This window comes from Canis lupus, chromosome 21 (genome assembly GCF_011100685.1).
Source record: "Canis lupus familiaris isolate Mischka breed German Shepherd chromosome 21, alternate assembly UU_Cfam_GSD_1.0, whole genome shotgun sequence".
Taxonomy (NCBI): Eukaryota; Metazoa; Chordata; class Mammalia; order Carnivora; family Canidae; genus Canis; species Canis lupus.
This window is the reverse complement of record NC_049242.1, coordinates 14555205-14571987: the sequence shown is the minus strand read 5'-3', so window position 1 is coordinate 14571987 and position 16783 is coordinate 14555205. Positions and strand designations below refer to the sequence as shown.

The 16783-nt window shown below is 36.9% G+C and overlaps 1 protein-coding gene and 1 non-coding gene across 17 annotated transcripts in view; one reads left to right on the top strand and one right to left on the bottom strand.

Annotated features, from left to right (window-relative positions):
• DLG2 (discs large MAGUK scaffold protein 2) overlaps positions 1-16783 on the bottom strand; it is a 1987603-nt gene that overhangs the window by 1306746 nt on the left and 664074 nt on the right. The gene's annotated exons all lie outside the window — the stretch shown is intronic.
• On the top strand, positions 10275-10381 carry LOC119865084. The gene has a single exon (XR_005375944.1). It is a non-coding gene; the product is annotated as a U6 spliceosomal RNA (small nuclear RNA).

The following is a 16783-nucleotide window of genomic DNA, read 5'->3' as shown; positions in this document are numbered from 1 at the left end:
AAAAACCCCCTAGGCTAGGAGGAGGAACACTTTGGAGGGGAATCAAGGACTGTGTGTCAAAGTTGCAGATAGTTGACAAAGCAGGGACTTCTCAGGCTCAGAGGTGGGGTGGGGAGACACTGACCTCCCACGCAGACTTGTATGATTCATTCACAGAAGGGATCTGTAGCTCAGGGAGGTGGCTAATATCTCAGAAGAAATGACTGCAAAGGTTATTTACTAGCAAAGTGCCTGGCAAATAGTAGAAGCAAATAATTATTGACTAACTCAGTAGGGTCATATCTGGCAATACTATAAGCTTTCAGATTCTAGATCTGGGGATGAACCCTGATGGCAGTGACTGAAGGAAGGTGCCAAACCACTATTTGGTTAATACCCCTAAATTATGTGGCCGACAAAACTTTACATACCTAAGGGAAATGCTATTAGCTAAAAACAGGGAAGAACAAAATCACACACATAAGTTTCCACTGGTATCTCTTTAAAATTGTACAGAACTGAACATACAAGTCATGGATATCATTCTTACTTCTCTTCTAGGACTCACGGGCTGGAAATAGCCATCAGGTGGTGGCTGGTGAGTAACCAGTGGTGCCCACAGTGCTGCCTCCTGCTCAGTAAAAGGCTTGCCCTAATTTTTGGATTTCAGATGCAGTGAGCAGCACCTAACAGATAGCTGGATAGGATGGTTGAGCCCTTTAGTGCCTTCATGTGTCACAGGAAAGTTGACGAGGTTGAGTTGAGATAGTTCTGTTCAATGCCTTTTTTGAAATCAGCACAGCTCTGAAAAACTCTGGAAGTTTGAACCTTATATAATCCAAATGGGGGAAAAAAAATTCCTCCTTCCTCAATTTGGAGTAATGTTTCTATAGAATCTATAAGTGTGGCACATTTCATGAATCTGACATACTAACTAAAAACATGCATAAAAGATTCTACATAAATCAAAATATACATTAAAACCTCTTCATAAAATTGCAGCTAAGAGAAATCCTGAAATAAATCATTTTATTTAATGAATTTCCCCGTTTCTTTCTTCCAGACTACAGTCTCTGAAGGGAAGGATTGTGTATTCCCAACTTTTGAACCCCAGTGCCCAGTACTATGACTGGTATGCTAGATGCCAAATAGATTTATACCCAACACTGACTGGAGTACCTAAATAAGCAGCCACTAATTTGTGTACTTTGTGAACTTGAACTTGGTATTTCAGGTTTTTCCTAACACAGAGGACTAAGAATATTTTGGATTCTTCTAAGTTTGGTAGAAAACACATCTTTAAAAAATGCTAGTGGAGATGCACAGTTCTAGATCAGGATATTAAAAGAGAATCATATGTATACCTAATCAGAAATCCAAGACATGACTACACACAGCATATCCACTACACCCATATGATCTGTCACTTTTGGGGGAAAAGATGTGACACAAGTGTCAGCATGAAGATGGAGTTACTCAATTCTGCTGGAAGATGGGGTCTTAAGGAAGTCCATAGAGAGGGTGGCCATGAAGGGATTCTGGAAAAAGATGTCCATCAGTGATGAGGGACAGGCAGGATAGCCCTATAAGCTAAGGTACCTGAAGGATGCACAGTGGTATGGAAAAATGAAACAGCTTCAAGTGTTTGAGGATATACAGATTCAGAATACCAGAGTTTTAGGTTCAGTGAGCATTGAGGAAAGGTCTGCAGTGGTATAAAGAAAGAGACCAAAACTTGTAGGATTTCCTATGCCAAATTAAAGATTTAGAGATTTTATGGTATGGACAATGGAAAGTAAGTGAAGTTTTGGGGGACAGTCCAGAAGAATCTCATGATAAGATTTATGTTTCAAGAAAATCACTTCTTTTTTTTTTTAAACAAATATTTTTTTTTGTAATTTTTATTTATTTATGATAGTCACAGAGAGAGAGAGAAGCGCAGAGACACAGGCAGAGGGAGAAGCAGGCTCCATGCACCGGGAGCCCGATGTGGGATTCGATCCCGGGTCTCCAGGATCGCGCCCTGGGCCAAAGGTAGGCGCCAAACCGCTGCGCCACCCAGGGATCCCAAGAAAATTACTTCTATTAGCAGAGAGGATAGATTGTAAGCCTAAAGGTAGAAAGAATCCTAGAGTTACTATTGTGGTATTCCAGTGAGATATTGTGGATGTAACCTGACAATAGGGAAGGGAAAGGAGAGATGAGAAAAGATAGTTTCAACTTCCTTAATTTAGCAAGTAGAATACATGGGACTTAGGAGTGAGAGATGAGGAGCAGGAAATGGGTAGGAAAGTTTATTTAAAAGTTTATTTCCTGTTTATTGCTTGGGTAATTGAAGACACAAAAATGCAAACTACAGAGCGGGGAAGTTCAGGATACAGCAGGCTTTGGTGGACATATATGCAGGTCAATTTTATACCAGCAAAGAATGAGATACACAGATGCCCTCAAAATGAATATATAAATTTCTGAGTCATTAGCATTATTTTAAGCATAATTTGAATCAATTACATCACCCAAGGAGAGACCTGGGAACAGCAATGTTTTAGCGGTAGGTGGGAAAAGAGGAGCTTGTAAAGTAGGATGAGAACAGTTAAAGAAACCAGAAACAAAAATGAAGAAATCTCTTCCTCTCATTTTCTTTCTAACAAGATCTTGTTCTTTTTTTTACAAGCTTTAAAAAGTAACCTAGAGAAAGAAAAAACTAATATATTCCAACTTGCTTTCCGAATATACCCGTTACGGTTGATTTTTCCCCATAGATTTATAGGTTATAAGAAAATGATGTAAGACTGGCTTTTTTTCCTTAAGAGAAAATTTTGAGCATCATTCCCATTTGATCACTTCTGAATCATTTCCCAAGAAACTCCCAATGGCTGTTGACAATAATGAAGTGAAATGACAAATAGGTAGATGGATAGATGCATAGTTATATGTGTATCTCTCTGCCTCTTTATATACAGTCACCATCATGTGTATATTATACATACATTCATATATTAATAATGTATATGCATTCTCACCTTATAACAGTAAGTCTTTCAACCCCTCCTACCTGCAAAGTGACAAAATACATATGTAACAACTCAGGTTATTAATAAAACTCTGTCCTTCAGGGGAAAATATGTCCCTCACAGAAGAGCCTATTACCCTTTCCAGATGTGAGTTAACAACAACAAAAAAACCAAACCAACAAAGGAAACTAATATTTATTTAGAATCTATTATGTGGAAGAACTATTCTAGTTTCATTATATTCATTATTTCCTTTAATCATTATCTTAAAAAATGCACCAGCATTGGATACAAAATGGATTCAGTCAACACATGGGAAACAGTTTTGTGAGGATAATAGCTTGAGTACTCCCCACTTCTGACCTGCCTCCTCACAATCACTCAATTGAGGAATACAATCACCCATGATTAAACTCAGCCATATGTTTCCAACACTGGTTGCATCTCAGAATTCCCCCACAAGACTTTTGAAAGGTAATCAAACCCTTTTTCTAGACTTCTTGTACGAGAATCTCAGGTAGGTTTCTTGATTTCTTGTTTTTCTAAAGTACCACAAGTGATTCTGATACTGAATTCGTATTGGAAATCACTGACTATGATATTCTCAGGACGTCCAGAAAGCATTTGCCAGGGTGGCTGGGAAAGCTACTACAAATAAAGTGGCTAAAAGACCCTTACACCCTATAATCCAGAATCTGAAACTTCAGGGACCACCACCTATATAACAGAGGCTTTTTGGTGCTCACACCTCTAGAAAGTGGGGCTTAAGAAACTTTGAGATGACTGCTAAATAATGAAGCAGTGAAGATAGCTATTAAGTAGAAATGGAATCAGGATCTTACAGAGGTATCTGCATCCCCATGTTCATTGCAGCATTATTCACAATAGCAAAGAAAAAACAACCCAAATATCCATCAGTAGATGTGTGGATAAAGAAAATGTGGTATGTATATACAAGGATATATTATTCAGTTTTAAAAAAGGAAGTCCTGTCATATGCACCAATATGGATAAAACTGGAAGGTATTATGCTAAGTGTAATAAGCCAGTAACAAAAAGAAAATACTTACATATAACACTTATATTATGTATCTGAAATAGTCAAACTCATAGAAACAGAATGGCGGTTGCCAGGGGCTTGAGGAAGGAGGAAATGGGAAGTTGCTATTGAATGGGTATAAAGTTTCAGTTATGTAAGATGAATAAGTTCTAGACACTTGCTGTATAACATAGTGCCTATAGTTAAGAATATGGCAATATACACTTTAAAATATGTTAAAAACATGAAATTAACATGAAATTATAGATTTCTTACCATTAAAAGATACACACACACATAAAAGAGCACAAGGACATTTTTGGAGGTGATGGATATGTTTAATATCTTGATTGTGGCGATATCCAAACTCATCAAAATGTACACATTAAATACATGCAATCTTTATATACCAACTATACCTCTATAAAACTTAAAAAAGGAAATGAAAAACGTGTTTTTTTAACTGTAAACAAGTAAACAAAGGGATTATTATTGAGTTTAAACATTCCTGGTGGGACAGAGAAGTTTGTTAAATTCATATGCTCTAAACCTAGTTATAGAACTACACATTTTCAATTGTCTGTTTGGATCTAATTTCTACTCAATGTAGTATTTTAAGTTTTCACTCAAAGGCTTATATCCCATTATATTACCCTGAGGACATACTTCTCTTTCAATACTCAAATCAGAACAGGATCTGTCCTGATCATATATTGCAATATGATTTGTGCTGGAAAATGCTGCTATTGATCACCATTAGTAGAGACATGAGTTCAGATTTGCTTTCTTAGGGATGGAAGTAGATTTCTATTGATTCATCTATATCATCTTTCAGCCCGTCTCATCCCTGTACTCTTCAATGTTACAAATTAGTCAATGAGTCACAAAGATATGTTAAACAGGTTTGCAAAAGAATTCATTCCCTCAAAAAGCATAAGTAAAACACCAGCTATGTGTCAGACACTGTTGTAGGCAGCGTTAGTACTAGGAGAGATAGAACAGAGTCCTTTCCCTTAAGAATCTGAGATAGTCATGTAAACAGATCAATACATCAATGTGGTCAGTGTTACAACAGACACATGCACATCATGCTATCACAGCAAGGTGGAAGCAGTACCTAGTTCTAGCTAGGGAGGTCAACATTATTTCATAGAAAAGAGAACATTTTGGTTGTATCTTTTTTTTAAAGATTTATTTATTGAGATTTTTTTAAAGATTTTTTTTAAAGATTTATTTATTGAGAGAGAGAGAGGGAGAAGCAGACTCTCACTTAGCAGAGACCCTGACAGGAGGCTCAATCCCCGGACCCTGAGATCATGACCTGAGCCAAAGGCAGACACTTAAGCAACTGAGCTATCCAGGTGGCCCACATTTAGGTTGTATCTTGAAAGCTGAGTTGGATTATATTTATTTCTCCCTAATTTGCATTGCTTTTAAGTGAGCTATAATAGCCTGAATTTCATATGTAAGTATGGAATGCACAGGCTCACATTAAAAAAAAAAATCTTAACTCTCTTTACAGTGTCATAGGCAATTTCCATTAGATCCATGATCTTACTGAAGCTAACAAATGATTACCCTTCACATTTGAGCAAAAATAGGTGCCTAATTGAAGAGACTGATAAGCAGCTGCGATATATAGATGGCATTTTATGTGGGAAAATTGAGACCTTAAGTAAAGCACCTAGAGAAAAAGACATGACATAACTTTTGTCTCTTGCATTAAATCCTAACTGGCATTTTTGAAATATGACGTTGTCAGATCTTTTTCAGTATGGTAAGCAGAATAATGCTTCCATCTTATCCCTGCAAAGATGTCCACATTCTAATCCCCAAACTTTTGAATAGGTTACAATACTTGCCAAGGGGAACTTTGCAGATGTGATTGAGTTTAAGGAGCTTGAGGTGATTACTGTTACCTTGGATTATCCAGGTAAGCCCAATGTAATCACGAAAGCTCTTATAAAAGGGAGATAGGAGGGCTAGATCATAAAGGGAGAGGTGATGATGGAAGAAAAAGGCAGATTGGTGCATTTTTAAGGCAGGGGCCACAAGCCCAGGAATGCACGTTGCTTCTTCCCGAAGCTAGACACAGATTCTCTCCTGGAGCCTCCAAAACGAATGTAAGCATTGTTGACATTTCATTTTTATACCTGTCTTTTTTTTTTAATTTTTGATATCAGGAAATTTAAAATAATAGGTTTGTGTTGGTTTAAATCACTAAGTTGTTATAATTCATTATAGCAGCATTAGTAAACTAATATATATACCAAAGCCTTGACAGGACAACTAAAGTTGAGCTGTAAGCATGGAAAGCCATATAATCCTCTGTTACTTGTACCATTTCAATATGAGAGGTCAAAGATTCCCTTAAAAAACTACAGGAGAGTTACTCACTGTTGTTCAGAAATTTTGTAAAAATCTTCAGTAAAGCTTTAGCAATCCCTACTCTTTTCTATAGAATTTACAAAAAGTATGTTGAGGTCCATTGGACAACACCCGGCCTTTGGGTTCCTTAGTCATCACTTTTAAAAGAATGACTTTAATTTTAACAATAGTAAGGATTAGCTAACTGGTCCTCATCTGCATAAGTTATCAGGTCAGCTGACAACTGAGGGATGGCCGGTGGTATAATAGTCCCCAGAACATGGGGCTGTATATTCTTATAGGAATAGTTAAATGCTAAAGATACCATCCTTCACTTTAATCATCTTATATTTAAAGGTCAAGGAAAGTGTCAAAGAAGTAAAAACATGGAGGTAAACTCTAGAGAAAACTAAACCATGGCATTTTTTGCCATTTTTCCTAGAAGCAAGAGGCCTGATGAAGATTCTTGGTTTCAATAACCCAACCACCACTGCCAGGTTTCCCCATCTGTTTGCTAAGAAGATTATTATGGCATCAAGCAGATGAAGCTGTCAATGAAATTAAAGGACTCTAGGAGGGGATGCCTTTTTGTGATGAGGTTTAATTTTTTAATTTTTTTTTTCAGTGGCAATGGGCTGTGATGAGGTTTTATTAAGAAAAATACAGACCAAGATAGGAATTAATTTTTTTAAGGAAGTACAATAATTGTATATTTCCCACAAATAACATTTAACATATAATTTTAATATGCCAACACTGTGTTGGGGACTGGAAACAGAACAGTGTTCAAGAAAAACCTTACCAAGCTTAAAGTTTAACAGTGAAGACAAAAATAAAAGTACAAAACCTCTGAGAATGAATAAAAGAGAACCCTGACTAGTTCATGGCAGCTCAGGCTGCCAAAACAAAACATTATGGATTAGGTGACTTGACAAATAGGAATCTATTTTCTCACAGCTTTAGAGTCTGCATTCAAGATTAGGGTGTCAGCAGGATTGGTTTCTGGGTAAAAGCTCACTACTTGACTTGCAGACAACTGCCTTCTAGCTGTGTCTTCACATGCAGAGAGAGAGACAGAGAGATACAGGGAGAGGGGTGGGCAGAAAAAGAGAACACTCTGCTATCTATCTTATAAGGGCCTTAATCCCATCATGTGGGCCCTATTTTCATAACCTCATCTAAGTGTAATTACCTCCCACAGGCCCTATCTCCAAATACCACCGCATTGGAAGTTAGGGCTTCAACATACAAATTTTGGGGGGACAGAATTCAATCTATAATATCAAGGAAGTCTTTGTTTGAAGATGTGTTTATTAAGGTTACAGCACAATAGAAAATCCTTAGACTGTTCCAAATAAAGGAAGAAGCATGTACAGATTCCAATATGGGATCGGAACTTGATATATTTGGGGAACTGAAAGAAAGAGCAGTGAGGCTGTAGTACAAGGAGGGAAAGAAAGCCTGGCATGAGAGAAGGCTGGCAGGAGGTGATCATCCAGAACTTTGTGGCCTGTCATTAAAGGATTATGCAGTATATCTTTAAAAAATGTAATGCTATCAACAAATTTTAAGCAGGGACAAATTGTAATCAGATTTGTCTCTTATAAATCTCACTGTGGCTTCTATTTGCAATATGGATTGGCATGGGACAAAAATGATGTGGTGAGACCAGTTAGCAGCTCATGGGAGAGATGATGATGATGGCTTAGACTGATAGCAGAGATAGAGAGAAAATGACACATTCAGAAATATTTAGGAGTTAAACGTAAGTAATAGGTGAAAGACAATGAGAGAGGAAGATAAATCAGGGTATATGGCTTGATCAAATGTCAAAGGATGGGGCAGGAGGGACAATCCCTGAGATGGATAATGCTAGAAAAATAGATTTCTTAAGCAGAAAATCATAAAATGAGTTTTAGATGTTTTTTTTTAGGTTTTTTAAAAATTTATTTTTTTAAAGTTAATATGTGCATAAAAGGAAACTGAAAAACACAAGAAGCAAAGAACAAAGTCATCCATAATCACAAGCAGTTTACAGTTTGACTTTTAGGTCCCGTGTATGTATCTATCTACACAAGTAAGCATTTTAATGTAAGATCATACAGTTATGTATCATGCTTTTACACACCTTGAATATTTATCATGTCAAAGTCCCCAAACTATGATATTTTGATAACAGTTTTAGATATTTTGGGTTGATGCTCCTGTAAGGCATCAAAGAGAAGCTGCTGAGAAGACAATTGGATAGGTCAGTAATTTAGAAAAAAAGTTTCGGTAGAAAATATAAATTTGGGTGTCACGGAAGTGAGTAAGAGCACCTTGGGAGAGGATATAGACTAAGAGTGCTGAGGACTTCAGGTGCAAGGAAAATACATATGCCAAATGGAACACTAAGGACTCTAGGGCTTTAAACCCCATATGAATACTTTAGCTCCTAGGCAAGGCAAGGGGAGGGGTTGCAGCACCACTGATAATACTTCATGAATATCATGGTCTTCCTTTCTTTTTACAAGTAACCCCATGCTACCTTCAACCGTCTAATTCTTCTCTCTCTCTCTCTCCTTTTTTTTTTTTTTTTTTTTACCATTATTACATATCACCATCAGTCAGGAATACAGTATCTGCCTTCTCTCATTCCTGTTCTCAAATAAGATCTAAAGGAAGAACAGATTTCAATGGAAGTAGAAGAAAAGTCATGATTCCCTTTCCTTTTCACTTGCAAGTCACCCTTTCTTTCTTCTTGACATTTCCCCAAACTTCACATTTTAAATAAAATTCTTGATAATTACAGAAGCAACTTTCCCAAGAATGAATAGCTAATATGAGTAGCTTTTTATAACAAGCTGTCAGCTCATTATGTTGGCTAATAAATAAAATCTATCCGGTCATCATGGAAATGGAGAATCATTCCTAAAGGGAAAAATCTAACAAATCAACTACAGTCAATATTTTCTAAAGTGAATTGTGAATTCTATAGTGAGTTGGACAAAGACCATGATGAGCCTGTTATCTCTACTGATTTCCTACTTGCAAAAGGATGGGTTCACCATTCCAAAGCCTGCTTAGCTGTCCTTCAACAGCACAGCAGGGACCAGAACTCCAGTTTTTTCACAATGGAAAGATCTCCGTATATAGTTTTGAGGTTGGATTGTGTTTGTAAAATATGAATTGCTAGGTCTTCTCTGATCAGCATGAATATGAAGCTTCCCACAAATAAGAGTACCCTCTACAACACAACAGTTGTGAAATAATTATGCTCCTTTGGACTGTGTGTCTTCTTTCTCTAGCTCCTCTGGGTCTCTCATAATCACCACAATGACCATTAGTCAACCAGCAAAGATAGTCATATGCCATTAGCAAAAACAGATTGCTCCTTGAATGACTCCACAAAACTACTGCCTCACAGTATGAAATTTTTGGTTCAGTTGGATGCTTAAAAATATTTATTGAATGGCAAAACAAAAACAAACAACAAACACAAACTAAAAAACAAAAAAACCCAAGGAGATATTTGACACTTTGGACTATTAAGAAGCATAAGCTAACTCTTGATTTCTAGAAATTCATAACTTATTGAATGCTCATGACAGTTATATATCACAACAGGTTAGAAGGGCAATTAAGCTAATGCATTTAGGATAGAGTGCTAAGTGAGAGCTCATAGAGAAGTGATCTCATGTGTGGTGTGTGTGTTCTAATGATTGAGATGTCAAGAAACAGGGTGAGGGGAGAGATACATGTCAATCTGATTACATATGCACAATGTGGTTTTGGGATTATGAAAGGCAAAAACTAGGTCTGTTTGCATGAAGCAAAAGTATTGAGTTATAGGACTGGGAGGTTCAATTGTCAGTATTATTATTTATTGGCATCCTGTGCTTGTTTCAGCAGCACATGTACTAAAGTTAGAACAATAGAGAGAAGATTAGCATGGCCCCTGTGCAAGGATAACACACTATTTACTGACAATCCCTATGATACCACAGACATGCATCAGAAAATATTCTCTACCATAAATATGAGGCTGCCACTGCCCATGTATTACTAAGTGTTAATCTAATTCCAGAATACATTTTGGCTCAAAATAGGCTCAAAATACATTTTAATCCAAGTATGAATGATATCAAGATCCTTCTAATCTCAACTTCTTTCTTATAGCAGAGAATTATGGTACTCAAATGGACAAAAAAAAATGTCCAGCATAGTTTATAATAACAGATGTTTCTAGAAAAATTCCAAATCAGTGAAAACCTATAAAAATAACCAACTTCAAAGACTTTTAACAAGCAAGCCAAAAATAAGAGTATTATGAAGTGATTGTTGTTTGTTTGTTTTTTTAAAGAACAATCATACTATGAATCACTTGGGACAAGGATAATACAGTAGTCATAGTAGATGAGGATGAATGGAGAGGAAACAACTCACCAGAGAGAAAGCAAATACTTACTAGACCAAGAAATCACTATAAAGCTGCACAAAGGAGAACCCGGAGCCTAACTAAGAAAATAAGCAGGAAAAAGTCAGCAGAAGGCAGAATTGGTTCACTCTTGCCTCTAAGACAAGGACTTCAGGGGAACTGAGTGCCTACTCAAAGCATCAATCACTTCCAACTGGGAATCCCTACTAAAACATGTAGACAGTAAAGTGCCCAGCTATCCTGGTGACTTCCCTCAGAACCCCTCCTCCTATGTCAGTCTGCCAGCTGCCCAACAAATTAAATGACACATGAGGGAGTTTAGTGCACAGACAGCCTAAAACACGGTTGGCTTATCCTGAATTTTTTGAAAGGTGTATTTCCACCTTTCCAGTTTACATCCATGTAAAATTATTAAAGTGTAAGTGTATTGCCTTGAAGATGATTATATAAATGAGAATTTATTAATTACATAGTATAATATAGACCACATCTTCCACATAATAAGTACTCTAACATTTCTTTATTCCAAAGCAGAACATCTAAAACTAAGCTCATGGGCTTGGTTAAAAAAATTCAGCCTTTTCCCCACAGTATTCAAGAGCATTCAGAACACTTGATGTACTGGTTTTAGTTGACTCTGAGGAAAGTACACATAATTTAGCATGACCCAAACTCTTCCAAGAATTTATGATCTCTAGACTTGCAGTATGAAATATTTAAGAAAATGAACCATCAATTTATTCACTTATTCAATAAGCATTTATTGAGCACATACTATTAGGCATGGCACATTTCTAGACACTACAGATAGAGATAAAACGCTAATGGAGCTTACATTTGGTGGGCCAGAGGTAATTATAAATAACAGTATGAGGAATGTGAGAACACATCAAAAATAAAACTGCAGCATATTGCAACCAACTAAAGTATATAATTTGTCATCATATCTTCAAACTATCAGAGTAGTGTTAGGGCATAAGTAAACTGGGGACAACAAAAATTAGAAAGTGCCTGCTGATCAGACCTGGGGAAGAAAGTGCCAGATGTGACCTTTGCCTTGACATTTGCAAAGCCTCCTATTATCTTATCCTGACAATAGGTTACAAGGTTTGGTTTTGAAAACATTCCAAGATGTAACTTTAAAAACTCAAAATAACTTGTTATTCACTCCCAAGACCTTTAGCACTTTTTAAAAATTCAATTGAAGAGGTTAAAAGGAAATAGCAAAATACAGAAAAAGAAAAATTGAACTATGTCAAATCATTTCTGGAGGTAATTATAGACATGGTTTCAGATATTTGGCATGTCTGTTTCTGGAAGTTGTAAACGGTTTCAGCAAAAATCGAGATAATAGGATATAATGCTAGGTTTGCTGTTGTTTTACAACAGATTTGCTCATATCATAACATTTTAAGTAATATTTTAAAATATTGATGTGGGGGACTCTGTAAGTAGATATAAAACCTTATTAAAAGCCTTATTTTGTTTTATGGAATGGAAAAAAATTGAATATGCTTTTTTGGTTGCTCTTTCTTTTTAACCTAAAATGAAATAAATGATAACCAGTTTCCCAAAGTAGATCAGAACATGATAATCAACTCAAGTACTTAATTGACTGATGTAAATTTGGTTGCTACTTCTGTCAAATTTTGGTCTCTTCTTTACCTCTCCTGTCCCCCCATGGTTTCAGAACTTTACTTTTCTTCTTCACAGCCAGATGTTTTAGGACTCATCTCCCAGGTGCTAATCTTAAAAGTTAGGGTGCCCAATGTGGAGCACAAACCCTTTTTGCTCCTCAAGAAGCAGCTCTGGGTTTTGAGTTCCCTCCTGATTGTGGGTCACCACACCAGGGGGTGGGTGGGATTTATGATGAGACTGTTTCTCAGCCTTTCCTATCCACTTCAATATGGTTTCCCTCAGATCCCTGGGTGGCTCAGTGGTTTAGCACTTGCCTTCAGCCCAGGGTATGATCCTAGAGTCCTGGGATCGAGTCCCACGTTGGGCTTCCTGCATGGAGCCTGTTTCTCCCTCTGCCTGTGTCTCTGCCTCTCTCTCTCTCCCTGTGTCTCTCATGAATATATAAATAAAATATTTTTAAAAATATATGGTTTCCCTCTCATGTACCTGATGCAAAGGGGGCTGCTTTGCCAGTTTTTGTTTTAGTTTTTTTGTTTTTTACTTTAGGTTCTCCCCCTACCCCAAGCAAATTGTTTCATTGATAGCTATAGAGTTGGTGTATCTGTGGGAGAAGGTGGTTTCCGGGTCTTCCTACATCATCATCTTGGACCAGAACCTTGAAATTGATCAAACTTTACTTCTCTACATTATTTCCTGCTACCCTTCAAATTATCACTTGGATACTTTATTACAATGCCTCTTCATCTCCTATGAGTGAACTGATTGTTTATGAAAAGATAAAATAGCTATCTCATCAATAGGAATCTTTTCTCTATGCCCCTCTTTATACAAACATTGCATTTTAAGCACCTTAGCCAACACTAATACCTATAACATCAGTCAGCACTGATGTTTTACTTTTCCTTTTCTTTGGAGGCATTTTAACAGCAATAAAAATAAATGATTACAGCATTCATTTTCCTTTTCCTCGCCTAGTGTGAGTTTTCACTTTCCTAGCTGGAGGCATCTAGGCATACAAGTATCTACAAACTGGCAAAGAGCTGAGTTCTCATTGTCTGCTTCCCAACAGAAGGGAAGCCTATAAACAAAGACAAGCACATTTTTGGAATTTCTTTGTCAAATATTCCTCCCCTCTCCAGCTGAAGCCAAATGAGGAAGATCACAGGCCAATCACTGATGAAGGCCTGAAGCATACTGTAAGAATCCAGGATCAATAATGTGTCTCAAAGTCAAGAGCCAGCTTAGTCTTCTCAAAAGTGGGGTGCTAATCCTAGAGGCCCAGTGTTTCTTAATGGCAGTTTCACCTATATCCTGGGTAGACGGTTGTATATGTCATCTCATATCTTGCTGGGTACTTAACATCTCTGGCCAACTCCTAAATGCCAATAGCTCTCTCCAGTCATCTAAACAAACAGAAATGTGACCAAACATTTCTAACAGGTGCCTAGGGGGTTGGTGTCACCATCAGGTATGAACCACTGTGCAAGGCCAACTGTGATACAGTGATAATGATGCCTGGTAGAGAAATCAGGAAGGCAGGTGGTAAGAAGTAATAAGTGAGCAGTTGGAGATAGCACAAAGACTAAAGACCTTAATCTCTGATAGCTTGTAATGCTAGCTCACACAGGGATAGCCCAGAATGTGATCTAGGATCACTGAAAGCTTCCAAAACAGGTAGCATACTCCATCTTCTAGGCTTTTTAAATGTCTGTTTCCAAATAAATATGTTAAATTTATAATGATTTGTCATTCTTGTTTTCATATTTGAGTTACCCTTATAGGATGCTGGTTGCTTTACAGAATTTTTCATTGACTTCAAAGGAATGGTAGCAGCCCTCGAAATGAAAGGAAACATTTACTACTTTAAGCCTCATGTCTTCAAACAGTATAATTCTCCTTCCTTAAGGAGACTCCCAAAAACTACACACAAAAAAAAATGAAGGATGTGTCAATACCGAACGTCCTACAGGAAATTTACAGCATGCTCCTCAAATATGTCAACTCCAAGCACTAAGGAAAACAGATTCTTGGGGAAGGGGCTTATGGCTGAAACCAAAAGAAAGGCAGAAAGGAAAACAAAAATGCTGTGGAGCATGTCTGTTCCTTCCTAGAATCAGGGATTTGGGGTTATTGTTTTTTGTTTTGTATTGTTTTTTCTCCCTACAAGTCAAAAAGTGACAAGACATGAAAACTCATACAAGGAGAACAGGAAGGTTAAGAATAGATACTGCAATGGTCATTTGTGATAAGTAGGAGAGGAATCAGAGGAGTGTTGAGACAGCACCTGAGGGCCCTGCAGCCCCAGACAGAGAAATGGCTGCTCAGTCCTCTTTTCAGTGACTGTGAATGATTTAAGATTGATCTTTGAAATTTGCAGTCTTATTTTCAAAAATGTTTTTAATACATTATATTTATCTTTATTCCCTTGCAAACAGTAATGGCAGGGAGAGGTATATGATCTGTGTGTCTGGATTGGCTCTTTCTGGGCACCAGAGTCCTGATTGGTTTATTTAACTCAAATTCTTCTCAAGATAACAAAAGATTTTATGGAGGATGAAATTCACACTCCTAAAAGAGAAATATATACAGACCTTTAAAAGAGCTCTTACTGTTTACCTATCAGCCCCCATTCTTCGATTTCTCCTCACTAATTACTAATGATGATGAACCCATGCTTAACCCATGTGGGTGTGATTGAAGGAAAAATCTGGCAGCCACAATTCTTGACCCAAACCATCAGTGCCAGGATGTTCACTGCTTACTTCAGAGAACGTATTTAAATCATTGTCATACTCAAAATGCCATTAACTTAAGTGACTGAATTCTTATCAGATTTCTTCTGGAGGCCTTGTTTCTTTCATTGCCCTCAGCAGAACATAAGCAACAAGTGAGTGACACTAAAATGTTCTGTGTCTGGGTGTGCATTCAACCTGTAGAGTCTGTACTTTGTGGCATTTTAAGTCCTTTTGGCAGGAAATTGTAAATTGTGCAGAAACATAGGTACCCTGAGACTTCTTGTGGCAAAACATTATGCATTAGCCTGGCACCTATAAATCCAAAGAGTATTGCTTAACCACTTCATTACAAGTATCATGTTGAGAACAACAGCACATTGAGTAATCTAAGCTATTTACACATAATAATATATACTTTTTTTATTTTTATTTATTTATGATAGTTACAGAGAGAGAGAGAGAGGCAGAGACACAGGCAGAGGGAGAAGCAGGCTCCATGCACCAGGAGCCCGATATGGGATTCGATCCCGGGTCTCCAGGATCACGCCCTGGGCCAAAGGCAGGCGCCAAACCGCTGCGCCACCCAGGGATCCCTAATAAATACATTTTAGAGCATGTTTATCCCCCCCAAATCAAAACACAAGACAGGATACTGCCTTCCTTGCTTATCAAATAAAGAATTCCATTGCTATAGACAATGATTGGAGGAAAAAAACATTTAATTTCAAATGGCCTCATAATCTGGTTTTAGACAGTTATCTTAGTCAAGCATTTTCTGGTTAAAATTGAGCCATTTTATCTTTAGGCTATTAAATCTTACAGTTATTGACTTGTCTGAAGTGGAAAAAAAAACCTTATGGTCTCTAAGCAATCATTGAATTTTAATTTATAAATAGAAGGTAAAAAAAAAATCCAAATGGTAAAAAAGAATAAATTCAAACCTGGATTGAATAAAGATAAACAAAAATAAATTATAAAATTATGTATAAGAATCCTCAGAGCTATTTAAGCATTTTAGCTTTAGTGTTTAGCTCGTTTCCTAGGGAAACTCAAAAGCAATGTGAGCAATGGGTAGCCATACAATGTAACCTTGATCAACAAACTACTAACTTGATTAACAGACTATATACATACACACACACACACATATATATATATATGCACACACACTAACTCTACATCCATTTTCAGTAATACTTTTTAAATTACTCAATACATAGATGTTAGTACTGCTTTAACAAGGTTTTGTTCTGCTCCTAACCTCCATTTTTCATTTTCATTAACAAATCTAGATGGCAAAACAGAAAACAGCCATTAACCTCATAAAGACCAGCACTCTAGCAAAAGTTGTTTATATACTGGAGGGAAAGATCTTATCTGAAATGACTTTGAAAAGTTTTGTGAGTATTCAAAGAACAATTTAATAAGCCAGATTTCTGTAAGCATCTATTGATTTTCTGGCATGTACAAAGGCAGACATAGGAAGAAGGCAATAGAGAATAATGTTTAATGCCATAGAAATCAAATAAGGACTTTAATTCTTGCTTCTGCATATGACTGGCCCTATCAGGTTGGGCAAATTGCTTAGTTCCTT